Genomic DNA, 13,210 nt, shown 5'->3' on the forward strand with positions numbered 1-13,210 from the left:
TGCAAAAAGGCAATTGCAAGAATAGCGTAGGTTTCATTTACAGAAGAATCAGAAAGTTGTCTGGCTATGAATGCTTTCTTTTAAGTCAAGGCTCTTGAGTTGATATAGTATTTTGTTTATATCTTGATTTTACTTTCTGTCTAGTTAACCCTGCATGTTCTTTTTTTCATCTGCTTCCTACCTTTTCAATCCAGTATTAATGCCTCTTTCTTTTTCTAATAGGTGAGTAAAAATAAATGCATTATCTTTTAATGATGATTTCAAATAGGTTTATTTAAGGTAGTCATTTCAAATTCTCTATCCAAAGCAATGTAGAGAGAGTTCTGAACCACCAATATTATAATTTACCCTATTGAATATAGTCAGGGAATATTCTTTATAATACTCCTAAAGCAGCTTTGTCTGTGGTTAATGAAGTGGATAACTAAAAATGTTTTAATATGTACCATTTTAAGGTGTATCATCCTGTAGGGGCTGAGTACTCAAATAAAACTTACACATATAATTCATTTTCTGTTTTGACATTTGCAATTAATATTTCAACACTGTATATGCTTATATTGGCTAAAAGTGGACCAAAAATGTAGGTTAATAGGTCAGATTACTCTTACATTTGCCTCAAGTGTATTTATGATGGATGACTGAGAAAAAAATTAAACATAGGCATTTTGAACAACTGATCGTGCTTTTCCGTTTGGCATGAAAAGATTATTTAATAAGCGTCTGGTGGAATGACAATTTGTTTTTTAACTTCTGAGATGTAAGTGTTAGCAACCTGAGGGCCATTTTTTAAAAATTTCAAGAAAGTACATGTATATATGTTCTCTAAATGCTTTATAGCAAAAGTGGTGTCCCATCCAATCCTACTTTAAAAAAATTAATATCTACTCGGCATTTATATGGTGATATATGAAGGAAATATTTTCTTTGTTTCCTCTCTTAGTTCCCTCCTTCAGATGTCAACCTGACATGACTTAGGATTATGTATGGTCCTTCTGGGATAAACACTGCCCAACCACATCAGCATTCTACCTCCTACAGAGTAATTAAAAGAAGATTAGAAGAATGGGAAGTTCTAAAGGGGAGAGAGCGGTATCACTGTGAAAGTCTAAATTAACTACAACTAAGAATAAACTCTTGAAGCAACCAAACATCAATTTTTATGTCTATTTTGAAAGAAATGGAAAAAACCCCTTATTTTAAAGTACAAAATATTTAGTCCCCAATTAAAAAATCTGATTAGGAAAAAATAAAATTTCTCCTCATAGGCATTTTCTCATCCAGAGGCATAGAACTTTCCAGAAATTGAATACTCATGACTAGAAGAAAGAGAACTGAAGTTTCTCAAAGATTTTGAAAATTCTCAAAAGAGAAAAAGAATGTTGTTAACTAGACTTATGTCATCATTTGCAATATGCACAAATATCAAATCTCTGTCACACCTGAACCTAATATACTGTTACATGTCAGTTACAGCTCAAAAATGTAAAACCCCTTAATGACTGTAAAAAAAAACAAAAATTTAATACTGACATGTCTTCAATCACACATAAAGTTATAATCATATTAAAATGGTGTTATTTTATGTATGAGAGTCAAATACATGAATCCTTAGTAATCAGGGGAAAGACAGTATTTCCTTTCACTCATTAAGTACTTTATAGAGATATTGAATCTGGCTCTTTGGTCAGATTTTTTTTTTCTTCTTTTCATACTTAGCTGAATTTTCATGAAGATCAGAGAAAAGGCAAAGAATTCTGATCAAGACTTCTCTGTATTTGGCTGGCTTAGTTCCAGCTCATGTCAGAACCAGGGAAGTTTTCAACTACAGAAAATATGGAGGCCAGTTCTTTTTTGGCCAATATGGTATATGATTTTGGACTCAAATTGGAGGCACTATATTACCAGGGAGTTATTTAGACCCAGACATAAGAAGAACAGATACTTAATAATATCTTAGTTGATAGATACACTGAATTCACATATTGTTGAGAAGTGATCAGAGTTTAGTAAAGCCAGAAAAGATCATATGGACTAAATTTGAAGATAGGAAAAAATTATACCTTACTCTTGGTTCGAAGTTGCTTTTATTTCTTGGCTATTGGAAACCTTTTACCCTTTTATTTGAAGACAACTTTCAGAAACTTCTTTACCTGGATATTATATTAAGTACATGACAGAGAGGGCACTATATGTATAGTACTAACTATCTTTGCCACTTTTTGGAATTCCCCCAACCGAAAGTCCAGCACTAGGTAAAAATGATGACTTTCTACGTTCATAATAATTTCCCAGTCGTTTTTCTTTTAAAGGATGGACAAATTCATTACTGTGAATTATTTCCAGATTGATCTCTTACTAATATTCTAATCTAGTTTTTAATACTGAAAGGCAAAGAGATGAAAATGAACTTTAAACTTTTATGTAGAGTTGTTAAAAGACTAAACTATATTCAGATATCACTCATTAAAACTAGTGAACTAACTTACCACACTTTTAATACATCTTCCTTAATCCTTGAATATGGCTTCCTTGCAAATGGGGACTTTAAAAAATGACAGTTTAAAAAAATATATTCCACTGCTATATTTTGCTTCTTAGAGTAGATTGTTACATGTTTTAAAGCTGGCAACCTATTAGGCATAATTCAGTTATTTCTATGTCTAATCCTCATGTTCTTAGCCAATAGCTTGGTTGGTCATAGATTTAAAAATGTAAACTAGGGACTTCCCTGTTGGTGCAGCAGTTAAGAATCCGCCTGCCAATGCAGAGGGCACGGGTTCGAGCCCTAGTATGAGAAGATCCCACATGCTGCGGAGCAACTAAGCTCGTGAACCACAACTGCTGAGCCTGCGCTCTAGAGCCCACAAGCCACAACTACTGAAGTCCACGCGCCTAGAGCCCATGCTCTGCAACATGAGAAGCCACTTCAATGAAAAGCGCGCGCACCGCAACGAAGAGTAGACCCCGCTCGCCGCAACTAGCAAAAGCCCGTGCACAGCAACGAAGACCCAACGCAGCAAAAAAATAAATAAATTTATATAAAAAAATAAAATGTAAACTAATTTTCCTTCTCCCTCTTTTGGTATTGAAGCCTGTTGATGAACAGTCTATCAGTCTAGTTCTCATTCTTTTATCTGTAAACTTCTTTAAGATGTTTTCTTTATTCTTGATGTTCTGATATTTGCTAGGTCTAAACCTGAGATTCACCCTATATACTGAATTTTTAAAAATTAACTATAGTTTTTGGTGGGCTTTTTTCCCCCAAAATTTCCATTTGGCAGGTTTTCACAACAATTTGTTCTTTTTTTTTTTTTTTTAAACAATTGCCATTTCCTTCTTTTTTGTTGGAGGAAATTAAATATCTTATACTTTTAAGTTCTTTCCATATTGTTCCAATCTCTGTTTCTTCTGTATACATCTTTTATTTGTTGAGTCTGTTTTGCACACTGTTAGTCTTGTTAGTTGGTGATATTTTATTGAGAACTCACGTTCTATTGGAGGTTTCCCTCATACCATTACTGGTTTTGGTAGTCTTGCAAAGGGAGGAAGGGGTCTCAAAGTGGTTACAGCCTCAGGCTCTACAAATCCAAGCCTGAATTAAGAAGCTTAGCTCAACTTTGCCACACACGAGTAGAAGTTCTGGACCAACACCTAATGATGTGTTTGAGCTGGGCCCCAGTCTCCCTTGGGTGGCACTGCTCTGCATTTGCTCTATGAAGCAAAATCTTAGGGACTGTCACCCTCTGCTTCTTGGCTGTCATGATGTCTGATAAGGCTATAGACACGAGAGCTAATGAAGACATCATTTACTTTTCAATCTTTAGAGTAAACAAGCTGATTTAATCTTAGAATAAAGCTGATTTTGAGGAAAATGAGTTGTAACTGAAGTAACTGATACATGAGAATTACCTACAGGGAAAACACATGGTCTTGATTAATATGCATGACAGTGCTGCATATGGTGGTCCTGGATGACACACCTAACTTGCTGGATGACAAAGAAAACCCACTGCTAAGCAATCCTATATTGTGTACTGAGTTGGTACCAGGTAGAACAAGGTGGTATCCTGGATGGTGATGAGCTAAAACTCATGACTATTTTATCAATGATTCAAAGCCTCAAAGTACTTAATGTTTAGCACATGGACCCACAACCTGGAAGTATAGAGCACTGAAGCATATCTAGGCTCCTAAGGGACAGACACAGCCAGGCACAAACTTGTGCTGTTACTAAAGACAACTAGAAGCCACCTTCTATTTGGCATAATCATGCCATACCTGGTCTAGGACCTATCCCAGCCCTACCTTCTGTTCCTTGAACCACCCACAGAAGTTTACTCAAGCCAACACATGCTCTATCCTCTTGATCACTAATTTGATTTAGCCATCTTCCTCTTTCAATTCTCTCTGCTCCTATTCAATGATACTCAAATGTGGAGGATGAACAAGGAGCCTTCAGTGGAGAGCTGCTCATAGGGCCACCTTCTGAGCATTCTGGGGATGTCAACATCACTAAGACTTAGTTCCAGAACTACTAATATGAGAGGTTTCTGATTGGAATATCAGAGACAAATGGGTTCAGATTTTTTTTTTTTTTTTTTGGTACGCGGGCCTCTCACTGTTGTGGCCTCTCCTGCTGCGGAGCACAGGCTCCGGACACACAGGCTTTTTCTTCCAAGTTCAACAACTTGGGGACATTTTCTTGTTTAATTCAAGAAAATGATCAAGTTTGATACTCCACTGCCAGATATGGTCCTTCTGAGATATTACATATACTTAACTGCTGTAGCTTGATATTAGGATCCCATGAAAGCTGGAACAGAGAATGAATTTCTAGCTAAAGTATCACTATAGCATTGCAAGATGCATACCATCTGGTCCTGACAGTAGACCAAAGGGTATAATAAGATTTTTCAAAGTTGAGGGATACCAGGGAGTTCCCTGGCAGTCCAGTGGTAGGACTCGGTGCTTTCACTGCCATGGCCTGGGTTCAATCCCTGGTCGGGAACTAAGATCCTGCAAGTTTTGCACCATGGCCCCCCCCCCAAAAAAAAATTGAGGGATAGCAGAGAAAACTCTAATTTTAAAAGATACATACAAGTTCATAGTAGCACTATTTATAATAGCCAAGACATGGAAGCAACCTAAATGTCCATCAACAGATGAATGGATAAAGAAGATGTGGTATGTATATATATATATATATATATATATATATATATATATATATATACACATACACATACACACACACACACACACAATGGAATATTATGCAGCCATAAGAAGAATGAAAGAATGCCTTTTGCAGCAACATGGATGGACTTAGAGTTTACCATATTAAGTGAAGTCAGACAGAAAAAGACAAATATATGATATCACTTATTTGTGGAATCTAAAAAGATGATACAAATGAACTTATTTACAAAACAGAAATAGAGTCAAAGACTTATGGCTACCAAAGGGGAGTGGGGGAGGGAGGGATAAATTAGGAGTTTGGGATTAACATATACACACTACTATATACAAAATTGGTAAACAACAAGGACCTACTGTTTAGCACAGGGAACTATACTCAATATCTTGTAATAACCTATAATGGAAAAGAACCTGAAAGAGTATATATATATATATATATATATATATATATATATATACACACACACACACACACACACGTATAATTGAATCACTTTGCTGTACACTGGAAACTAACAACATTGTAAATTAACTATACTTCAATAAAAAATAATTTTTAAAAAGTTGAGGGATAAATTATACCATGTGGTAGTAAAGTTTAAAATACGGCTAGGCATCAGAAATATGGAGTTGACCAACTTAAATCTTAGAAATAAATACCATCTCACCTCAAAATAAATAAATAAATAGTAACCTGTGAGGTGATGGACATTAACCTTATTGTAATAATCATTTCATAATAAACACATATATAAAATCATAACATTGTACACCCTAAACATGCACAATGTTATCTGTCAATTCTATCTCAATAAAGCTGGGGAAGAAAAAAGAAAGAAATACCATGAAACTAATTTAAAGACTACAAAGAAACCACAATATAAAAACGAAAACACAGTTAAGGAAAAGATTTTACACACACACATCATTGATTTTACATACACACACACACACACACATATACACACATAATTTGGATTCTATTTTTTTGTTCTAAATTGTATTCTAGAATATTGCTCTTCTGACTGAAAACAAACATCTAGACCATCAGATCCCTGAGAATAGAAACCAGACCATTAATATCTGAATACCCAGAGCTCAATACAGTATACTGTAAATGGTGTGAATTCAATAAATATTTTTATTTAGGTAAATAATTTAATGATAGAACACTCAAATTTCTTTAAACACAGTATTTCAAGTTACTATATTTTTGTCTGAGTACAGATCTGAAGTGGTACAAATTGTATCTAAATATTGAACCATGAATTAAGCAAAAACGGTGGAAAACAACTCTTCTGACTTAGGTTTCAATTCCTTACTCCCACTCTTGCTTGGCTCAAATAATTTCTATTGAAGATATTTAGGTAAACCTTTAATGGACAACATGTGAAAAGGTCCGTTGACTATAGGGCTAATTGAGACAACCTCATGGGTACTGAGCAGGGGGCCTTCGGACTTTGAAAGGTCCACTTCCTGCAGAAGCCATTCCTGTTCTCTTTTCTGCTTTAATCCAGACCTGCTTGAATGAAGCCCCATTAAGTAGCTACTGACCACTTACGTACGTAATATATAACTTAAGTGTATAAATAACTTAGAAGTAAAGTAGAAAAATGGTTTTCTTTTGAAGAAAAAGCAAATGGAAGACCAGCCACCGCTCTGGAGCACACCAGGCATGACACTGAGCATCCCCTCCCCAAATGTCTGCCCCAGCCCCCATATGTCAACATCCATCACCCTGACCCTCTTGCCTCTGGCAATATGGCTAGACTTACCTCAGAGGTTTCCCAGATAGAAGAAAGCTGAAGGAAACTGGGGATTCCATACCAGGTGCACATTCCACCAGCAGTGATTGACACACATGCTACGTGCGATCATTAACACTGGGAGCCTGCCTGTTTTCAGCTTTACAGGCTGCTTAAGAACACTTCTTATTGAGAGAGACTCTGCTGGTCTTGGATCATCATGGAACGATGAGGCTTACTTCAGTAAGAATGACTCTCTTACATTAGAGGGCCAGAGAACAGATGCACAAGTGTGTAGGGATCAGACGAACTATGTTTTTTTGTTTTTGGTTTTTGTCAGTGCCTATATACATACATATGGTATAGTTTAATAAAGTTGCTTTTCTTACGTTTCATTGCTTTGTAAAGTCACATCATATATGTGTGACTATCAATAAAACTCACAGATGGCCAGTACAAAATTTAGAAGTTTCCAACACTGTAAAAAAAAAATGACAAGGAGTTAGTAGCCCTCAGGTAAACTTCAGGATGGGTCAGCCCTAACATTAATCACTGTGGACTGCAAGCACTAAGTTCTGTCTAGTTCTATTTGAGAGGAGAGGACTTCATCCACTGGTAACGGCACCTGATCACCATCAGGGAACAAAAAGTTCTCATGGCTTTGGCACTCTCTGTTCCCTGGAAGGGTTTCTGACTGGTGGAGGCAGAGAGGACAGCGAACGACCCAAAAGGAATCAACAACCCGTAAATGGGCCAATAGTACATCCTGGAATCCTACCCAGGCCAGGACCCTGAGACTGGAAGCTAAGAACTGTTGTCAACTACATGGGTCTTCATCCAAGCACAGAAGCACAGCCCCATCCCTCACCCCTTCCTCAGTCTAAAGCAGAGCAGAGGGGAAGCTCTTTGGGAGAAGAGAGGAAGGACATTTGGTACAGACAAAGGCCAGGCTACTTCCCAGAGGCCTAATGCTCTAGGCCACACCTAACTAAGAGTGTGGAATATGATCCCACTTTGAAGATGAATAGCACTATTTTAAGAGCAGAACATCTTGGGAAAATCCAGGATGCCTACTCTGAAACTTTAACTCGAGGCTGTGGAAGACACATCAGTATGCAGGTATATTCTCCTCTTAAAAATCTAAGATGACAGAGACCACCCTGGTGGTCCAGTGACTAAGGCTCCACGCTCCCAGTGCACGCAGCCCAGGTTGAATCCCTGGGCAGGGAACTAGATCCCGCATGCCACGACTAAAAAAACATTCTGCATGCTGCAACTAAAGATCCTGCATGCCGCAACTAAGACCCGGTGCAGCCAAATAAATGAATAAATATTAAAAAAAAAAATCTAGATGAGAAAAAATATGAAATCTTGCCATGTGCGACAACATGGAGGGACCTTGAGGGTATTATGCTAAGTGAAGTAAGTCAGACAGAGAAAGATAAATACTATAGGATTTCACTCATATCTGGAATATGAAAAACTATAATAAACAAACAAAACCCCTAATAAATGAACAAACCAAAACCAAATAAAACAAACATGTCATTACAGAGAACAGAGTAGTGGTTATCAGGGCGGGTAGGTAAACGAGGGAGACCAAGTGGAAAAAGGGGGTCAACTGTATGGTGATAGATGAAAAATAAATTTTTGGTGGTGAGCACATTGTAGGGTATACAGATGTAGAAATATAATGCCATAAATCAAGATTACCTCAATAAAAAATAAAATAAATCATTGTAAATGGAAAAATGTAGATGGATATTTTCGTTTTCAAGCACCAAAATCTTTTTTAAAACTTTAATTGGCTAATATAGTGCACATGTTAAGCAGACTTTTAAAGAGACCCCACATCTTGAGTGGGTTAAGTCATCATTTATAACCATCTTGAAACATGTTGAACTCGGTTTTTCTAGTGACATGAGATTAAACATGGAAACCAAACTGTGTTTCACTCACAACATATAAGCAAACAAACTGCACGGACATGTGTAGATTTATGCAACAGCCCGGTGATACAACTACGTTTAGCTTTTCAGATTAGGTACATACGGCCATCCACTCGCCCTGTATTATCTCACCAAACACAAGAGCAGCAACTTTTCTATCTCAATACAATTATGGGCAGAAATTATATGATATAAAATAGAGGTTCTTCCATAAAGGTTAAGATTTAGCACATAAGCAGGGAAGACAAAAGCAAAAGTTCCCATGAAGTCAAAAATAATACCACACTGGTCCAGTGCTCCATGAAACTCTGACAGACTTACAGTCCTCAAATTATAGTCCTCAAAGGCGTGTACTTGGATCCAGATTCACCAAGACACTTCAGTATGCTTCAAACTGGCTCATCATCATCTTCCTGCTGTATTCATAAGCCAAAAATAGTGCCGCATTGGCAGGGAACGCTCGAATCAAAGTAGTAGCTATCAGACCAGAATATAAAGCTGCTTACTCCTTCCTTTTTCACAACACTTAAAAGAGTTCTGATAAATCCTGCCTGTTTTCCAAACATGGAAAGAACCTGAATTCTGGATTTGATACAATCCACTGGGTATATGACAAGCCAAAGGCAAATTCCAGCAATTCCACCGCTTAACATCAAGGGGACAGGGCCTAGTTCACCTTTTCATCCATCCGAGGCAAAAAACGAGCGGCTCAGTTCATAGCCACCGAAGAAGAAGAAATAGCCTGGTACTACTTGAAACAGAGTGCTCGTGAGTCCGTGGTAGAAGCCCAAGGGGCCATCCTTTCTAAGGATACTCTTCGCGACGGACCAAACTGTATTATGGCTTTTTGCTATCCTCCCTGACATCTCCAGTTCGTTCGTGCATGGTCTGCAGCCGACACTTCACCAGCTCAGTGGGGCACAGGGCCAGCGCGGCAAACGCAGAGGCGACGGAACCAGCGGCCGCAGTCTGCAGATCATTCAGCTTCGCCTGCTTGTCCAATCCAACCACTTTCCTCACGAACTGTTGGCAGAAGCCGTAGCACAAGAAGAGGACTGAGTTCTCGGCGACGTAGGCCATCAGCGCGGGGGCCGGTCCCTTTGTAGAAGCCCCGCAAGCCCACGTGGGAGTACGTCTTCAGGCCACAGTCGACGAGGCCCTTGTACAGGCCAGGGAACGCCTGCATCTTCACTTGCATTGTGTCGAAGGGCTGCCCGGTCAGGACGCAGGCTGTGCCCCCAAGGGACCCCGCGGTGAGGTCGACGGCGGCTTGGATGGCAGGATTGGATTTCATGTTCGCCCACTCTTCCGCTGGTCTCCGAGGAAGGCAACTCTCTGGAGCTTAGGAGGCCGTCCCGTGTCCAGCCGCTTGCTCCGGCGCGGGAGAAGCCGCTTAACCCCAGACTAGGCCGCGGGCCGCCCTCCCCACGCACTGAAATAACCCCCGGCCCGCGGGCCCGCGCGCGCCTCTCCTGGCGCCCTGCGGCCGCCGCGTCTGGGCCCTAAACCCGTCAGCCGCCCTCCCGCTCGCTCCGCGCCGCCCGGCAGTCCCAGCGCCCGCGGGCCCCGGGGCAGACTAGAGAAACCCTTCTAATGACTCTCAATACAGCAGTAGAAAGCTGTCCGATAAACTCCTGCGATTACGGCCAGAAACTCTAGGCGCTGCTGCGGCGGACGAAGACTTGCCTTCCTGTTCGGCCAGAGACCCCCACCTCCCGGCAAAACAAAATGGGAGGTGCTAGATCGCGCCTGGGGTCAAAGGGTCAATCTACAGAGACAAAGGTTTAAAATAGGGAAAACGAACAAACACTTTGCGGGGTTTACCTGACAATCGGTGGCTCCTTCGGATCAGAAAACCCTTAATCGTCTCCGGAGAGGAATGGCGGCTCCACAAAGGTGCCGGCCGCCGCGCCTCTCCAGGTGTAGCTCTTTGCTCGCCGGGGGCGACGCCGGGGGAGGCCTGAGGCGGGCAGATCCCCTCTTTCGTGGTAACATCGCCGAGGATCCTGGCCTGAAGCCCTGTGAGCTGGTGGGACGCACACCCTCGTTATTTCTAGAGGTTAAGTCAAGGCCGTGTACAATCGCATTGGAAAACATTTATATACAGCTAAAAAACTTGATATAAAAGACCTGCGTGGCTCCAGCGCTCTGTGCGTGCTAAGTCTCGGGGTTCTTGCTGAGGAGCCATGCAGCTTTAGGCAGCAGAAGTTCTGGATATAACTGACTACAGGCCTAGTAGGCAAGATGCAGTTTGGGGCATCAGTGAGGGTACCGCTGTCAGGACACACTTATCCTCCCATATGCTTATAATCCCAGCGTTGGAACGAATTCTCTTAAAGTTTACATTTTAAGCCCTAGGCGGTATTTTGCTTTGGGGGTAAAAACAAAATGGTGGAGGGGGGCAGCAGAAAGTATGCTAAAAGGATTCTTTCATTTAGAAAGCTTTCCTTGTCTGATTCTTTGGATATCAGTTAATATTTAAAAGTGAGGCACCTAAAAAGCAGATTGTGCGTGGATACTGTTTGTCAACAGGTAGACTTCATTGTAGTAAGTAGTGACTTGGCCTTTTCTTTGGAGAGTGCCCAAATGTATCTGGATTTCTTTTCTCTGGTACCATATGGTTTCTTCAGAGAATAATCTTCCAGTCTTGACTGTGTGTGTTTGCGGGGGGCGGGGGGTGCGGGTGGTGTTTACCTTGGGTACTGATTTAATGACACCAAGTGGGAGAAGAGGGTTGACATCCTGCAGTCAGAAAACAGACTTTCACACAATTCCCTTGTTCAATGCTATGGACCCCCAGCCTCCATCTGTGCCTTCTTTGGTTCAATTTACCCAGAAAATAAACTTTCTGTCTGTGGCATGGGTAAGGAAAAGTCATCTGGCTTGAGTGAGATAGGGCTCCTGGACATCCAACAGCTCTGAGCACAGATTTTATCTTATTTTTTTTGTCTGTGCCACATGGCACGCAGGATCTTAGTTCCCAGACCAGGGATGGAATCTGTGCTCCCTGCGGTGGAAGCCCAGAGTCCTAACCACTGGACTGCCAGGGAAGTCCCTGAACACAGATATTAATGAATCCTGTTTCTAGCCTCACACCTTCCCTCCTCCTTGGAAACTGCCTGCAAAAACTGAGCCTCAGTGTCTATATCAAGTGCGTGGGTTTGTTTCTCCTTGGTATACCTCCTTGCAGACATTTAGCACGTAACTTTCTGTGATCTATGAATTTATCGTTTCTTCATCTGATTTGGCCTTCTGAAAACATTAACATCTCTCATCCACTGTTGTCTCATCTCCTATTTTCCTTGCCCTTGGGGGTTACTATATTAGCAGGCGACCTGACAGAGAAAAGAGATTCATGAGAACAATGTGCCATTTTAAACTAGAAAAAAATTTTTTTAATTTAAAAAATTTTTTAAATTTCGTATCACATTTGATGGTTTTTTAAAAATTAAATTTATTTATATATTTATTCATTCTTGGCTGCATTGGGTCTTTGTTGCTGTGCTCAGGCTTTCTCTACTTGCCGCGAGCGGGGGCTACTCTTCGTTGCGGTGCACGGGCTTCTCATTGTGCTGGCTTCTGTTGTTGCAGAGCATGGGCTCTAGATGCACAGGCTTCAGTAGTTGTGGCATGCAGGCTCAGTAGTTGTGGCACATGGGCTTAGGTGCTCCACAGCATGTGGTATCTTCCCGGACCAGGGCTGAAACCTGTGTCCCCTGCATTGGCAGGTGGATTAACCACTGCACCACCAGGGAAGTCCCTCACATTTGAGGGTTTTTAAAAACTGTTTTGGTTTTTTAAAACTGTCCATTAATTACCTATGGTTCATTGTTTATTTTTTAAAAGCACATACTGTTTTTACAAACACAAGAGATGCAGGATACTACAATAAATCATCAACTGCTTTTGCATTAAATTCATATATGTGTATGTTTTGGAGAAACCAAGTTAGTAATCAGCGCCAGGGATCATGAGGGCATTAATAGGGAAATCGTCTGTAATTTCATTGAATTATCAGACATGGTTGTGCAATAATACACAGATCTCAAGTTCCACGAAATATATTTAAACAGCTGGACTTGAAGCACATGTACTCCCACGCATACATGGAAAACAATGGCAGAGGAACTTCCAAATTTTCAGTGAAGATGCACACCCACATCACATGTTCCCTAGCAATCAGACTGAGTAGCCAGATAGGATTACCAGAGAAAGTAAGGTTTGAGCTGAGGGCTGAGTAACAAAAAGCTAGCCATGAGACTATCTGGAGACCGTTCCAGGAAAAGGGAAATGTAAGTGTAATATAAGTAAAGC

The 13,210-nt window shown here is 40.5% G+C and overlaps 1 pseudogene; it reads right to left on the minus strand.

The window, feature by feature from the left end:
* Positions 1-9,275: 9,275 nt before the first annotated feature.
* Positions 9,276-10,190, minus strand: LOC136121087 (mitochondrial ornithine transporter 2-like; annotated as a pseudogene).
* Positions 10,191-13,210: the final 3,020 nt, after the last annotated feature.

The sequence above is a fragment of the Phocoena phocoena genome, chromosome 3, assembly GCF_963924675.1.
Source record: "Phocoena phocoena chromosome 3, mPhoPho1.1, whole genome shotgun sequence".
Classification (NCBI taxonomy): Eukaryota; Metazoa; Chordata; class Mammalia; order Artiodactyla; family Phocoenidae; genus Phocoena; species Phocoena phocoena.